This window comes from Schistocerca nitens, chromosome 8, assembly GCF_023898315.1.
Source record: "Schistocerca nitens isolate TAMUIC-IGC-003100 chromosome 8, iqSchNite1.1, whole genome shotgun sequence".
NCBI classification, from domain to species: domain Eukaryota; kingdom Metazoa; phylum Arthropoda; class Insecta; order Orthoptera; family Acrididae; genus Schistocerca; species Schistocerca nitens.
Genome location: NC_064621.1, coordinates 246143046 through 246160013, shown reverse-complemented (window position 1 = coordinate 246160013; position 16968 = coordinate 246143046). Strand labels below are relative to the sequence as shown.

The window sequence follows — 16968 nt, the reverse complement described above, 5'->3', positions numbered from 1 at the left end:
AGTGTTTAGGCTATAATAACTAAAATCCGATAAATGGTACAGTTCAGGCAGCTCTCGGCTAGCTACGGGAATCCACCAATAACCTGTCGAATTCATGTCACGGGAGGCGATGCTGTTATGTGTTCCGAAAGTCAACCAAAAAAACAAGAAAAAAAGCCGACGCTCCTCGAAGGAATTACCCGAATGTAACGGAAATCGGTAGATATCATGTACATGGTAAGACAATCAAATTTTTATTATATTTAAGAAAAACTGGCTGATTTATTCAAGAGAAAGAGCATCACAAATTGAGCAAGTCAATAACGCGTTGGTCCACCTCTGGCCCGTACGCCAGCAGTTATTCTGTTTCGCATTAATTGATAGAGTTGTTGGATGTCCTACTGAGGGATCTAGTGCCAAATTCCGTCCAAGTGGCATCAAAATCCTGTGATGATTGGAAGGCCCTACCCATAATGCTCCAAACTTTCTCAGTTGAGGAGAGATCTGACCGAGCTGGCCAAGGTAGGACTGGGCAAGCAGGAAGAGAAGCAGTAGAAAGTCTCCTGTGTGTGGGCGGGCATTATCTTGCTGAAATGTAAGTCCAGGATGGCTTACCATGAAGTGCAACAAAACGGGGCGTAGAATGTCGTCGACGTACAGCTGTGCTGTGCAGGTACCGCGGATGACAACCAAATGGGTCCTCCTACTGACATAAATGGCACCCCCGATCACCACTCCTGGTTGTCGGGCCGTATGGCGGGCGAAAGTCAGACTGGTATACCACCGCTGTATTGAGCGTCTCCAGGCACTCTTCGGCCTATAATCTCATTGACGTGGGTAGAACAGTCTTCAATGATGAGTGTCCGAACCCCGATGACCAACGAAGTTGTGTCTAGAGACGCCCCGGACAGCGGTGGGACACCAACCTGACTGTATACATCTACATCTAAGTGATTACTGTGCTATTCACAATAAAGTGCCTGGCAGAGGGTTCAATGAACCACCTTCAAGCTGTCTCTCTACCGTTCCACTCTCGAACGGCACGCGGGAAAAACGAGCATTTAAATTTTTCTGTGCGAGCCCTGATTTCTCTTATTTTATCGTGACGATCATTTCTCCCTATTTAGGTGGGTTCCCAACAGAATGTTTCCGCAATCGGAGGAGAAAACTTGTGATTGAAATTTCATGAGAAGATCCCGTCGCAACGAAAAACGCCTTTGTTTTAATGATTGCCACTCCAAATCAGTATGTTGTCTGTCACACTAGCTCCCCTATTTCGCGATAATACAAAACGAGCTGTCATCCGTCAGCCCCACCTGATGCGGATCCCACACCGCACAGCAATACTCCAGAATAGGGCGGACAATCGTGATGTAAGCTGTCTCTGTAGTAGACCTGTTGCACCTTCTAAGTGTTCTGCCAATGAATCGCTGTCTTTGGTTTGTCGTCCGCCATATGGCCCATAAACAGGAGTGATGGTATGGGGTGCCATTTCATTTCATAGAAGCTCCCTTTTGGCTGTGGTCCTCTGTACACTTTAACGGCACAGCGTTACGTCGAGGACATTCTACGCCACGTTTTGTTGTTCTTCGTGGCAAGCCGTCCTGGGCCTAAATTTCAGGAAGATAATGTTCGCCTGCACACAGTAAGGTTTCCGACTGCTTTGTCTAAATCCTACCGCCGGCCGGGGTGGCCGAGCGGTTCTAGGCGTTACAGTCTGGAACCTCGCGACCGCTACGGTCGCAGGTTAGAATCCTGCCTCTGGCATGGATGTGTGTGATGTCCTTAGGTTTAAGTAGTTCTAAGTTCTAGGGGACTGATGACCTCAGAAGTTAAGTCCCATAGTGCCCAGAGCCATATGAACCATTCTAAATCCTACCCTGGCCAGCAAGATCGCCGGAGCTCCCCGAACTGAGAAAGTTTTGGAGCATTACGGGTAGGTCCCTCCAACAATCTCGGTATGTTGATGTAATGCACCATTTGGCATAAATCTGGCACGATATCCCTTAATAGGACATCTAACAACCACACCTGTCAATGCCAAGGTGAATAACTGTTTGAATAATGACCAGGGGGCGTCCAACGCGTTACTGAATTGCTCAGTTTGTGAAGTTCTGTCTATGCAACCAATTAATAATTTTTCTGAAATTGTAATGAATTGTTTGTCTATACATGTATGTCACATCTACCGATTTCCGTCCCAATCGGACAATTTCTTCATTGTGGGTCGTTTCTCTCTTTCTCTCTCTTTGACTGTCTCTGTGTCTCTCTTTCTCTCTCTCAGGTTCGGCTCTTCGATGTAGGCGTATGTGCAGAAACTTTTAAGTTTGGAGATCGCAGCTAAAATGTATCCAAATGTACGACCGTCTATGTTCTTCTTCGACAATCGATCTGTAAAGAGGGCGTGGCAGGGCCGTTGCGGTCCCACTAGCAGCACACTTACCTGGAGGACAGGTGAGCGTGGGAGGGGATGCTGCAGGCGCTAAGGTGCCGTGTTGTGACAGGTGCGCTGGGCTGGCGCCGGCCCCTCGCGTATAAAGGGCCGACGCCGCCGCCCGTCGCCTCAGACGCCGGTGCGCCCCTCCAGAGGTATCCTCTCCAGTCACCGCCCACCGCCGCAGACAGAGGTGAGAAACTCTTCGCTGGCTGCCCAACTCACCTGTACTTGTCTCGTGCGTGGGCTGAACCAACAGATATTAACACACACGTCTGACGCTCTAGGGCAAGGCTGTTTCAGTGAACGACGATTGGAAAATCCCGAAGTAACGCTTACCAGCATACTTAAGTAGGTTATAGTGTGCGGGCTTTCCATTAACTACGCACTCTCTGACGCAGAGTTGCAATATTAAAAGTTTTGGCTGGTTTCGTTGTCTATGGGCTGGGATACGTAGTTGCCGCATTACAGTCCAAATACTGCTGAGTCTGCAGTATACGATAATAACACACACATGAATCGAATGGTCGAAGGTTGCTATCACTCGGCCGTTGCGAATTATGAATGTAACATATAAATTTACAAATGAATGTGTCCGTCGTTGACATAGAAGACTGCAAACCTTGTTTCCTTCCCGTCTGGGAAGCTGTGCAGTGACTAGAGTACATGTAAAGCTTACTGGGACAGGGTAAATGCTAGCTACAATGAAGTCGATAATTCGATTGTAATATTGGCATTTTAATTTGATATTCCCCACAACTGACAAAATTTACAAAACAAAAAGTTAATCTCTTTGTCCACCTGCAAACTCCTGAGAATGGCACATTAACAATTTGCAATTACGCGCCCCTATTACCGGCAGCTACGTTGATAAATACTCGGCACCTCGCAAGAATAACTACCAGATCAAGAATATTAGGTAAGTTGTTGGAAGTGGTTGAGCGTTGGGGAAAATCTCGCTCCTAAGCACACAAAGAGCTCTAATCGCAGAACTCTGCACGGAACACGCGTTGGTGCAATGCTGCGATACAGACCGTATATCTCCCTTCGAAGACCATGGCTAAGACGCCGTCTCCAAGTCCTTACCGCGCGATGACTGAAGGCGAAGTCCTCTCTCTCTCTCTCTCTCCTCTCTCTCTCTCCACAATTCTCCTGTCCTCCACACGTACGAAAACGCGGCGGAAGAAAACTCAGTTTCGGCCAATGTCAAACGCTCTATCATCGCCCAAATCCCTCCAGCGGCATTTCTGAGATCTACCCAATGATCGAGTAGGCCATAACGCCCCTAGGCAAACGAAATTCCCGTTTTGGCCATGTGTTGCCCAGCATAGGTGGCTCCGGATGCCGGGCCATCCCCAAAAGCGCCGTATTGTCCCGCGTTTCCGGTGACCGCTACCTGCCGCCCTCGACGGCCCGGCGAGCTACGGCCAGCTGCAGACTTTACATTCCACAATTCTCAACTTCCGACGCTTTTCACCAACGCTTCAAGTTTGTGGCTCAATCATGCAAACACGCAGGGAGTACTGCTCGAGAGTGCCTCATATTTATCATAATTCAATAGAGTCATGATCTGATGCCCTTGCCAGTCCCTTCATTATTAATACTAATGTTGGTAAGCTAACGTGTAAGTGCCCATGTCCTGGCACCTCACAAAAGATTGCAGTTAAATAAGATCTGCAGGTATTAACTTAACGACTTTAAATGATGAGTACGATAGCTGAAGTACTTTTGAGAATGCGGTATATTTCTGCAAAACACTTATTGGTGTCTATGGTCCAGCAATTAAATAAAATATAAGTTGAATAACAGGGAAACAACAGATTGCTACTGCACGTAATTAGTTATGAACAACAACATAGCTCGCGAAATATTTACTTCTAAACGCACACTACGTCTTCACTGCAGAAGCCACGGAAATCTCACAATTACACAATTCGGCACTCCGTAGTATTTCTGTCTCTTGCGATCACGCGCAAACTGCTCCACTGTCCAAGTCTTTCCGCGACTGTATGTCGCGCTGTCGCGTCAAACACCTCCGTGTCCTGTGCGACTCGCTCACGCCGCACCGTTCCGAACTACCTCGTGTCCTCCCCAACTTCCATACGTCTCTCTTAGTAACGAGCGCTGTGATTGGCTAGAGCACTCCCTCCACGTCTCCAAGCTCACGTACACTCACAAACATAAAACACTTTCGAAGTACTGGGTGTACATTTAAACAACTTGAAATTATACAAATATTCCTACGGATGGACCATAAACACGCTCTAACACGTATTATTAGATACATAAACAAATTACATAAACATATATCAAAGGAATAGAACAAAAGGTAGGCCAATAGCCTAATGTCTCTGTGCTTTCTATAACACAGTAAATATTTAACCAATTTCTTCATGAATAGTATATATCGGATGTAAACAAAGACATAGATGAATAAATATACTTATACGCATGCTGCTACTGTTTTTTCCTGTAACTGTGGAGTACTTGTGCCCTGGCGCGATCGATAGTAATTGACCACTTTGACCTCCAATAACTCATGTACTATTCACGTTAAATGACTGTAATTTGTACCAATTTAGGTTTACACTAATAGCTTTCTAAAGACACGTCGATCGACGGAATCGGATGAAGCGTTTAAATTTTGGAAATTCTTTGCTGGGTGTTACTTGTATAATTTACCGTCAGACACTAAACTTTAAACTAATGAAGATATTGAAAATCTGATTACACCATCAGAATCGTCGTGCAAATAATAGTAATGTGCATGTTTCTTTCTGAGGCATCATGATTCATCTGGCTACTATTAATTTCTATACGAACTGTGAAATGTCTGCCATTATGGTTTTACAAAGTCCGCCATCTTTGGCCCTCCCGGTGCACAGTGTCACCAAGGAATTCTCAGCCACGGGCTCGATGGACCACGTGCTCCGGCCGTTGTGAGGAACCACGCGGATGCGAACAGGCCCGGCCCTGCCGCGTGGCCAGAGCGGTGGCCGCCAACTCTGAACTTAGAATATTTCCAGAACGCCGCAGCTCGCCCGTTACCTCACAAGTGCTAAACTTATACATTTTGTAGCTTTTACAAAATTGGGACATATTGTCCATAGTAACAGTCGTCAAACAATCAGAGAAATTATTTGCTTTTGTCTACAGCTTTTTCTTTCTTTCTTTTTTTTTGTTTTTTTTTTTTTTTTTCGCTTACTGGCTACCGATTTCGTTACCGAGTACCACCTTCAGGCCGTCCCCATGCGAGCAGGCGCAGCTCGTTTCCCGAGCAGCTGTTAAGGAGGACGGTTTTATTTAGGATTCCAGTACACAATATTATTCCCCACTCTTTTGACTACAAGATCGAATTTTTCAGTATAATCTTCGTTCAAATGCGACGGCCTGACGCCACCTTACTGGGAGGGCCTGGGTGATACCACTCCATTCGTAGACGTTGGAGCCAACCTCTTGCTGCATCAATCACCTCCCTACGATCCGCGTACTGCATCCTACGGGTCGCATCCTTCATTGGGCCAAACAGATGGGAGACGGCAGGCGCGACATCCGGTTTGTGGGGTCGATAAGGAAGAGTAGTTCATAAAGTTTTGTGAGCTCCCCTCGGGTGCGCAGACTTTTGTGACGACTCGCGTTGTCATGGAGAAGGAACAGTTCGTTTGTATTTTTGTGACGACGAACACGACGAAGTTCAGAATGAGATTTTCACTCTGCAGCGGACTGTGCGCTGATATGAAACTTCCTGGTAGATTAAAACTGTGTGCCGGACCCAGCCTCGAACTCGGGACCTTTGCCGTTCGCGGGCAAGTGCTCTACCATCTGAGCTACCCAAGCACGACTCACGCCCCATCCTCACAGCTTTAATTCTGCTAGTACCTCGTCTCCTACCTTCCAAACTTTACAGAAGCTCTCCTGCGAACCTTGCAGAACTAGCACACCTGGAAGAAACGATATTGCGGAGACATGGCCTAGCCACAGCCTGGGGGATGTTTCCAGAATGTAAAGTTTGGAAGGTAGGAGACGAGGTACTGGCAGAAGTAAAGCTGTGAGGACGGAGCGTGAGTCGTGCTTGGGTAGCTCAGTTGGTGGAGCACTTGCCCGCGAAAGGCAAAGGTCCCGAGTTCGAGTCTCGGTCCGGCATACAGTTTTAATCTGCCAGGAAGTTTCACGACGAAGTCGTTTCTTCAATATCCCGAGGGTCGCACGACACACTTCAAACTTGGTCGCTGCACTGTGAGGGTGGACATAAAATAGAATAACTCGGTTAGAGTGTAAGTAGGCTGTTTAGGTTTTTATGTTGGTAACGCCACGTAGCGCTGTTGTGTCGATTCCCTAAGGTCTCGACACAATGAGTGGCTAGGTGCACGCGAAACTAACGCAGACGGGCGTAAATTCTGAAACAGGAGACTGGATGAAAAACTATAAAGAAAAGAAGAGAGATTTTAATATACTTAACTTTAATGTAGTCTTGTTCTTGTTGAAATACATCTCTTGCATAGTAGTAAGCAATTAGCAATGATACACATGGCGCCTTGCTAGGTAGAAGCGATGGACTAGCTGAAGGCTATTTAATCTGTCTCTCGGCAAATGAGAGGAAGACGTGATACGTGTGGTCGCAAGCTATGTCGTCCGTACAACTGGGGCGAGGTCAAGTCCGTGTCTTGTGACCTGCCATGTGGTGGCGCTAGGTTTGCGAATACACAGTGGCGACACGCGGGTCCGACATGTACTACAGGACCGCGGCCGATTTAAGTTACCACCTAGCAAGTGTGGTGTCTAGCGGTGACACCACAAGCGCTCTATACGAAAATCACTGACTGTGCTGTGTGCAGTCTGTGGCTGGTTTGCTTTGTTGGAATTTGCTATTGTAGTATTGGGCAGTTGGATGTGAACAGCGCGTAGCGTTGCGCAGTTGGAGGTGAGCCGCCAGCAGTGGTGGATGTGGGGACAGAGATGACGGAGTTTTGAGAGCGAATGATCTGGACGTGTGTCCATCAGAGACAGTAAATTTGTAAGACTGGATGCCATGAACTGCTATATATAAAGGGTGATTCAAAAAGAATACCACAACTTTAAAAATGTGTATTTAATGAAAGAAACATAATATAACCTTCTGTTATACATCATTACAAAGAGTATTTAAAAAGGTTTTTTTTTCACTCAAAAACAAGTTCAGAGATGTTCAATATGGCCCCCTCCAGACACTCGAGCAATATCAACCCGATACTCCAACTCGTTCCACACTCTCTGTAGCATATCAGGCGTAACAGTTTGGATAGCTGCTGTTATTTCTCGTTTCAAATCATCAATGGTGGCTGGGAGAGGTGGCCGAAACACCATATCCTTAACATACCCCCATAAGAAAAAATCGTAGGGGGTAAGAACAGGGCTTCTTGGAGGCCAGTGATGAAGTGCTCTGTCACGGGCTGCCTGGCTGACGATCCATCGCCTTGGGTAGTTGACGTTCAGGTTTATACCAACGTTTAATACACCACCTATCAGGAGATTTAACACCATACTTCGTTCGAAATGCACTCTGAACAACTGTCGTCGATTCGCTTCTGCCGTACTCAATAACACAAAAAGCTTTCTGTTGAGCGGTCGCCATCTTAGCATCAACTGACGCTGACGCCTAGTCAACAGCGCCTCAAGCGAACAAATGTACAACTAAATGAAACTTTATAGCTCCCTTAATTCGCCGACAGATAGTGCTTAGCTCTGCCTTTTGTCGTTGCAGAGTTTTAAATTCCTAAAGTTGTGGTATTCTTTTTGAATCACCCTGTATTATGACTTTTGAACACTATTAAGGTAAATACATTATTTGTTCTCTACCAAAATCTTTCATTTGCTGACTACGCCTATCAGTAGTTAGTGCCTTCAGTAGTTAGAATCTTTTATTCAGCTGGCAGTATTGGCTCTCGCTGTACTGCAGTAGTTTGAGTGACGAAGATTTTTGTGAGGTAAGTGATTCATGAAAGGTATAAGTTATTGTTAGTCAGGGTCATAATTTCGTAGGGATTTTTGAAAGTCAGATTGCGTTGCCTTAAAAAATATTGTGTGTCAGTTTAAGCACAGTCATTTATAATTTTTCTAAGGGGACGTTTCAAGATTCGCAGAAGTCTGTCGCCATGACTTTACTGGCTGATGGTGTGGCTTGAACTTTTATTACGGATGTGCTGTGGCGCTATTCCATGGATTACCGTGTTGCCTCCGGTTCGAAGTGATGAATCCTTGTTCGACAAAAATTGTCACGATCAGCCTTGTACGTACAAGCATGTCCCCTCTGATGGTCCTCCGTTGCTCTTTACGGTCTTCTGTTAAGGGCCGAGGAACGCAGCGGGCACACGCCTTTGAGCACCGCAACTGGTGGACTAGTGTGTCAGCACCACCAACAGGTCCGTCCAGTTGAGCAGCGAGGTGTTCCATTGTCATCTCGAATTAGTGCGCCCACACATTCCAACACTGCAGTAGTCACAGCTGTACGAGTATTCGGCATGTCAGCATATGGGATATGTGACAGGTTTGCGCGACCTAGTTGAGATGATGACAGATGCCTCGCCCAACGACTCACCATGCTTTTGTTCATTCTAAAAGCCCATATGAAAATCTGAAATGCTCTGGTTTTCCGACAAAATAAACTCGGTGACAGCTCTCTCCTTGGAGCGCACCTCCGCTACCAGCGTCCCTTTGAAGGCTACGTGTAGCGTCGGAACTTCACAAAATGTACGGCCTGAAGCGCGAATATTTCACGACGTCCCACAACAGATTCTGCATTTTCTCAACCGAAATTAACCTAGGAAAAAAATGTGCTACATTACATATTGAATGCCCCTCGTACAAGCATATTATACGCCATTTGGGAACGGAGCTGACGACTGCACGCGAGGATATCTAACCTGGCAAGCTGTAGGCAAAATAAAAGAAACTCGACAATAGATTAAAGCAAGTATCGTTTCTATGTGACTTCTACTAAAAATGCAGCAACCATGTTAAAGTCACGCTAAACAGTCATGAACGGAAATGTCACGCGTTGTTGCCAACAGAAAGTTAGAAAATGTGGTATATTGCAGTGTGGCGATAAACATTTACTTCTGTTTCTCTCTGATAAGTTAACTATTGTTCGCAGTTAACTGGTTATTAGGACTAGAGGCGGCACGTACCGTCACTTGTATCCGTCACACTAGAAGACACTTAAATTATGTAATATTGTTCCCTCCAAAAAATGTAAAAAAGATTTTAACTTAAAAAAGGTAAATATAATAAAATCCTTTCTCATAAACACTAAGGATGCAGTTATGAATAGAAGACCTAAGTTATAAAAAAATAGTCAGCAAGAAGTTGATTGTTTTGTGAAATTAAGCAATAAAGTTTCAATGAAGTCTCAAACAAGAAATTCGTGTTTCAAGCATGTCCAATGTGACTACGAAATATTTTTAAAATAGTAAACTCCGCCCAAAATTTTGTTCTTAACAATTCATCAATGGATACTTAACATCGATTACTTGTAATTGGGTGCACCTAATATGGGTTAGCATTGACCTAACCTGTCGGTGAGTAACTTAACAAACTTTACTGTGAAACCTCTCAAAAAAACATATTTAAGAGTTCCGAATGATTTACGTGCTCCATGCTACGATTTGCATTAACCATTTCTGCGATAATACAGTATAACAACGTCAAAGATTAATCTATGATTCAGCACAGTATGAAATTAATTTTAGAAAGCATTCAAATAAGCAATGTGAAAGATAAACCCTTAATATTTGTACACAGCACTGGAACTTAAACAAACGTTAAAATGGTAAGGGACAGAATTTAACATTGTTTACTATCTTAAATAAGTATTCACATTTGCAACAACGTTTGAAGCGCATTTGCGTTCACGAACATATTCAGGATCTGTATCTGAATTGTAGTTATCTACATCATCATCTTATTCGCAGAGATCGTCCTTGAAAATCATGAATTACTACTTTTGGCTTATACCACTGTTTATATGCACGCTTCCTGACAATGTTGCCATTAGCGATAGTCTTTAGTTTGTGATACAGCTGCAGTACATCAATTTATTGTGGAACTGTCGATTAATATGAGTAAAATATCATTTTCCACGTTTTGCATGTAACGCCTCTGTCTCTCATCGCCTGTCCTTTACCATTTTAACAGCTGGGGTCTTCAATTAATTTTTTTGATGGTTTTAGGCTCTTTGCTTGTTATGTTCATACTATTATGCCAACAACATCTTTGTCATTTTAATCAACGGGCTAATAATTAGAAACCTAAGACGCAACAATAATTAATTGTTTAAACAAATGATTAAAAATTGTGTTTTTCCATACGTTGTTGTATCCTCGCTGTAGATATTCCACATTTCCGGGAATAAAAACCTACAACTTGAGCGAAAGGTTTTTGGTTCATCAGAAAAAGTATTTCACATCAAGAGGAGTCTACAAACCCGGCATCATTATAGTTTCTTTAAAATGGAGAAGATATTTTATTACACACAGATAAAACTCAGACACGGCTAGAATTACGCTAGCTGCATCCTGTATTCATTGGACGACCCATCATCACATGCAGTTACAATGGCAGAGGCACTAAGCTTCAGGAGCTTATCTTGATCGCACACTCTGTGTCGAACAGAAGACTGCTTTCTCTTCAAGACTGGTCTCCATTATAGCACCCTTCTTTCCATTCCCTATTTCTCTCTAGCTAGAGGTCAGCAGACATAGCATACAAAATTCTCTTTCAGTTTTCCATTAAACACCTTTGTTTCAATTTATTGGCTTTCGAAACGTGCCCATTCAGTCATCTCAATAACTGAATGTCAATTATGACGATGCGAACGTAAGAAGAATACAAAACCTAGCCTCGAGTTAGTAAAATCCCGACACAGCCAGGAATCGCGCCCGGGGTCCCTAGCTTGGCAATCCGTCGCGCTGACCATGGTACTGCTGAGGCAGACACACAGCAACAGTTGTCGCTGTAGAACGTAATGCGTACCGAGTTTCACAGTTTCACTTCAGTCAGAGCCGTTCCCACTTTGGCAGCAATGGCGTGTAGCACTAGTAGTAGACGTAGTAGTAGCAAAACCGTGTGTGTAAGAGAATTTAACTGAATCAGAATTAATCGTGAATCAGGCACACCCTCGAGTCTCAGTGCTGAATTTGATGTACGCAACGGATTTACTAACGCTATAAATTATTTAGGTCCTAGCAGTGATTATTAAGGTGGGGAACTCACGTCAGAATTTAAATGCACGCTGTGGTTTATTACAAAAAAGCGTTTGGAATCATAAGGCATTCAAAACAATTATAAAATCATCAGCATCACAAGGACATACTTTCTGATGATAATTACAAAATTAAGATTATCAGTTGACAAAGTTACTCCATGGGGTCGAGTTGCTTATTAACATCCCATCTGACTCTGTGAAATGTGTCGCAGCCTGACTATAACATCTACATCTACGTGATTACTCTTCTATTCACAATCAAGTGCCTGGCAGATGGTTCAATGAACCACCTTCATGCTGTCTCTCTACCGTTCCACTCTCGAACGGCAAGCGGGAGTAACGAGCACTTAAATTTTTCTGTGCGAACCCCTTCCCTATGTAGGTGGGTGCCAACAGAATGTTTTCGCAATCGTAGGAGAAAACTGGTGACTGATATTTCATGAGAAGATCCCGTCGCAACGAAAATCGCCTTTGTTTTAATGATTGCCACTCCAGTTCACGTATCATGTCTGTGACACTATCTCCTCTATTTCGCGATAATACAAAATGAGCTGCCCTTCTTTGTACTTTTTCGATGTCATCCGTCAGTCCCACCTGATGCGGATCCCACACCGCACAGCAATACTCCAGAATATGGCGGACAAGCGTGGTGTAAGCAGTCTCTTTAGTAGACCTGTTGCACCTTCTAAGTGTTATGCCAATGAATCGCAGTCTTTGGTTTGCTCTACCCACAATATTATCTATGTGATCGTTCCAATTTAGGTTATTTGTAATTGTAATCCGTAAGTATTTAGTTGAATTTACAGCCTTCAGATTTGTGTCACTTATCGCGCAATCGAAATTTAGCTGATTACAATGACTGCTTATCTCAATGAAGAAGCGAAGAATCCCAAAGGTGTGAGGACGCACTGACGAACATGTGGCAGTGAAGCCTATCACAAATCTGCACTACAGACTTTCGTTTGTCGTTCACCATAATCTTCAGCATGATACGGACAAAATGGAGGAGGCACCTCGCCTCGCCTCGCTGCCGCTCTGCCAGCTGAGGGTTCAGCCTGCAGAGCGTCGATCTGTTCACCTCCAAACCTCGCGACGAATTCCAAACCTTCCAAGTCCATAAAAAGCTGCTATCTCCCATCTTCTTGCCAACAAAAACGCGACCAACATTTCTCTCGAAAGTTAATACAGCGCGACAATGGCGCGATTGTTTCTTTACTAAAATATCCCGCTAAGAGAGGCAAAACGTCAAGAAGCCAATGAACTTAATTTCCTCCCCTCTTAGCTAAAAAAGCCAACGGCTTTGTAGTAGAGGAAATTCCAGTTCTCGTCAGGTCGCTGAAGTAACGCGTTGTCGGGTTTCGCTAGCACTTGGATAGGCGACCATTCGGATATACTGAGAACTCTTGGCAAGCGGGGTACAGTCAGCCCATATGAGGCCAATTGAGGAGCCACTTGACTGAAGAGAGTAGCTGCTTCGGTCACGAAAGCTGACAACGACTGGGAGAGCGATGTGCTGACCACATGTCCTCTCTATATCTTCATCTGGTGGTGGCTTCCGCTGAGGATAACACAGCAGTCATCACTACCGTTGGACCTTCCGAGGACTATTCAGACGAAGTCTTTCTATAGAAAACTTCCTGCTAAGTGTTCTGTCCTTCTCACGTCACCTCAATCACTACAACTGGTGCTCCCAAAACCACCAGCTAGCCTCGGATGACAGGTGCTGAGAGATGTTAAAAAACTGTCAACAAGGCTAGTAGCTGACTCTCTTCCACTTCTGAACTTGTAGTAGGTCAGAGCTGTTTTGCCATGTTTTTGGAAAGCTGAGAGATGTTTATTTGCTGAAGTATTTCCCTTAACGTGATCCTTGAACCTACCGTCCCCCGACAGAATTCATCCTCCAGAACGAATGCTTTCATCTCGACCTTCCGCAGTGGATCCTTGCTATAAACGACACAACAGCCCCTGCACCAACTCACCGTTTGGTTAAGTGATTTTTTCCTATACCAAGCGAGACAGCTTCATTTGCCCCTGTCATCCCCTCTAGTTCTGTGAAAGCATGTCTGCCCTCAGCTCCCGGGGGATCAAAAAAATGGTTCAAATGGCTCTGAGCACTATGGGACTTAACATCTATGGTCATCAGTCCCCTAGAACTTAGAACTACTTAAACCTAACTAACCTAAGGACATCACACAACACCCAGTCATCACGAGGCAGAGAAAATCCCTGACCCCGCCGGGAATCGAACCCGGGCGCGGGAAGCGAGAACGCTACAGCACGACCACGAGCTGCGGTCCCCGGGGAATCATTCCACCAAACTTCGCACAACGTCAATCGTCTCATATTCACACTTCCAACGTATCTAAGCAGTCTTTCATGGTATAGAATATATTGCTTAACAAGGTCACCAACATTGGTTCCCGTAAACAATAAAAACACAAAAATAAGAATAATTCAAAGCATTTGATAAGATTTGATCAAAGTGTACAACACATTACACAGTAAAAATAAAAAACGAACACCAGAAAAAACATATTACGTCGAAAATTAACACATGTTCGTAATTTAGAAATGCCTTTGTGAGTTTAATGCATAAAAAAGTCATTACCGTAAGGAATTATCCCAAGCAGCAAGGAAGTATATACAGCCACAGGTGACGCTTATAATGACAAGTGTCTGTGAACCCCTTGGCAAGCTGAAAGCTCCATGACGGCGTGGACAGCAGTACTGTAAGAGCTCCCCTCCCGAGAGGATTGTAGGTATGGCCTGTGGAGTTGTGTTGGGAGATCGAATTGACCCTCCGCCCTCTGGGATTTTTCATGAGTGGTACAGCGTCGTCCTCTTGCAGGATAAGACTGTAAAATATTAGATCGTTATAAGAACGTGCGTAACCAACGAAGGTGTAACCTTCCGAGACAAGTACAGCTATAGTTCCACTGGAGAGATGAAGGTCCAACTAAAGACACGCAACCTCGTACGATGATACATATTTCAAAGGTAATTTGTTGTGCATTTTTCCCAACCATCCAGTTTATGACACACTCCCAAGTCACAATATTATGAACATTCCTAGACACGCCTTTTATACTGTATGCCTTATGACATGTGACGCGTGTTTTGAACTCGCGAGTGAAGTGTGTTCAGGAGCTGCCAAGCTCAACAATTTCGTTTACCTGGTGCAGATCCCAAACACTCGAGCAATATCCAAGAATTGGTAGCACTAGCGTCCTATGTATAGTCTCCTTTACAGATGATCCACACTCTCCTAACATTCTCCCAATAAACTGAAGCCGATCTTTCACCTTGCTTTCTATTATCCTTACATTCTTGTTCCAGTATATATAACTTTTCAACGTTACGCCTAGATATTTAATCGACTTTACTGTGTCAAGCAGCACTCTGCTAATCCTGTATTCGAACATTAAAGGTTTATTTTTCCTACTCATCTGCATTAACTTGTATTGTCCTACATTTAGATCTAGCTGCCATTCATCACACCAACCAGAAATTTTAGGTACGTCATCTTGTATCCTCTAACAGTCACTCAACGACGATGCCTTGCCATATGTCAGAGCATCAGCAGTACACAGCCTCAGATTGCTGCTCTCATGTCCACCATATCATTTACTTATGTATGTAGAAAATCACAACAGTCCTATCACACTTCCCTGGGGCACTCCTGATGGTACCCTTGTTTCTGATGAACACTTGCCTTCGAAGACAAGGTACTGAGTCCTGTTATCTAAGAAGTCTTCGAGCCACTCAATATGTGGGAACCTATTCTGTATGCTCTTTCCTTCGGTCTGCAGTGGGGCACCATGCCAAATGCTTTCCGGAAATTTAGGAATCTGCCTGTTGCCCTTCACACATAGTTCGCAAGATATCATGTCAGAATAGGGCAAGTTGAGTTTCGCTCGAGCTGTGCTTTCTAAAACAGTGTTGTTTCGTGGACAGAAGCTTTTTTGTCTCAAGGAAATTTGTTATATTCGAACTGAGAATATGTTCATGAACTCTTTATAGCTTATCGACGGGTATATTGGTGACAGCTTGACGAATGTTGTTTTTCAGGTGAGCCAGGGTCCTAAGAGGATCGTCATAACGATTTTAGACAGCCCCGCCAAAATAGTCGCAGGGGGTTAAATCAGGCGACCACGCTGGTCAAGGCAGGTCGCCTCTCAGATGAGGTGTCCTGGGAGCCGTTGCCGCAACACAGTCCCTAACACACTCGCTGTGTGTGACGTGGCATCGTCCTGCTGGCACCATACGTACCGCAGATCCGTCTCATTGAGTATTGACAGGAAAACTACAGAATCATGTGCACATAACGGTCAGAAGTCAATGAAACTACCCCTTTGTTTTCTTCAAAAAACCATCATCAGTTATTCCAACTCATGACAGCGGCACCAAACAGATACTCGTTGTAAATGTAGGGGACGCTGATGAAATTGTTTGGGACTATTACGGTTCCAATATCGCATGTTATGCTTATTTACAGATCTAGAATGATGAAAATGAGCCTCTTCACTGAAGAAAACAAGTGTGTCGAGAAATAAGCCAAGAAGTGCCTTCTCGAGGAACAAAATCGCGTGGATCTGGTTGCTGCATCAACTGCAGGAATTCTAGCGGTACAATTTTAGTTCTTCATGAACTATTCGCCTCACAAAACGAGCAGACAACCGAACAGAAGCTACATGTTTACGGGCAGAGCGTTGAGGAGATCGCAAAACAGGAAGCCTTACGTTGTCAGTATTTAGAGGTGACCTTGCTGTTCGTGGCCGCGCATTTTTTTCCTTCACATTTCATGTTTCCCTGAAGTTGTTTACCTATGAAAAAATCGTCTGCCGGCCACCAACACGAACATTTGACGCAATACTGAAGTGGGTGCGAAATGCACCTTGTGTGTTGATGATTGATAGACCGTTATAAAAGTATGCTTTGACAGAGAATCGTTGTTCCACGTGCGTCCACACCATGATGCTAGTTAAAGCAAGTGTTCTTATAACTTCAAGCCCCACTCTCTCGAATGTGCATACCCCCTTCCTCCTCGAAGCAACCATTGCTCCAGGGCGCCAAATTCAAATACGGACGTTGCTTTGCCCCACCATGTTTATAAAGATCAGAACAAGAGTGGTCCCATCATACTTCACCGAGGCAATCCTGAAGACAGAAGTCCCCGCGAAATACCGTGGCCGGTATATGCACAGTGGGCAGGGAAAACGTGGGAAGTGCGGCAGTGGTGGGGGCTATGGGCAGACGCTGTATGCCGAGCCGTGGAAGGGAAGAACTGTTCTAAACTGAAGTTTACGCTCAAGTTTTT

The 16968-nt window shown here is 44.5% G+C and overlaps 1 protein-coding gene across 1 annotated transcript in view; it reads left to right on the top strand.

The window, feature by feature from the left end:
* Positions 1-2467: 2467 nt before the first annotated feature.
* Positions 2468-16968, top strand: part of LOC126198517 (LIRP) — a 248135-nt gene continuing 233634 nt past the window's right edge. Inside the window, exon 1 of the mRNA XM_049934903.1 lies at positions 2468-2606. The gene's annotated coding sequence lies outside the window, so the exon portion shown is untranslated. The remainder of the gene's footprint in view (positions 2607-16968) is intronic.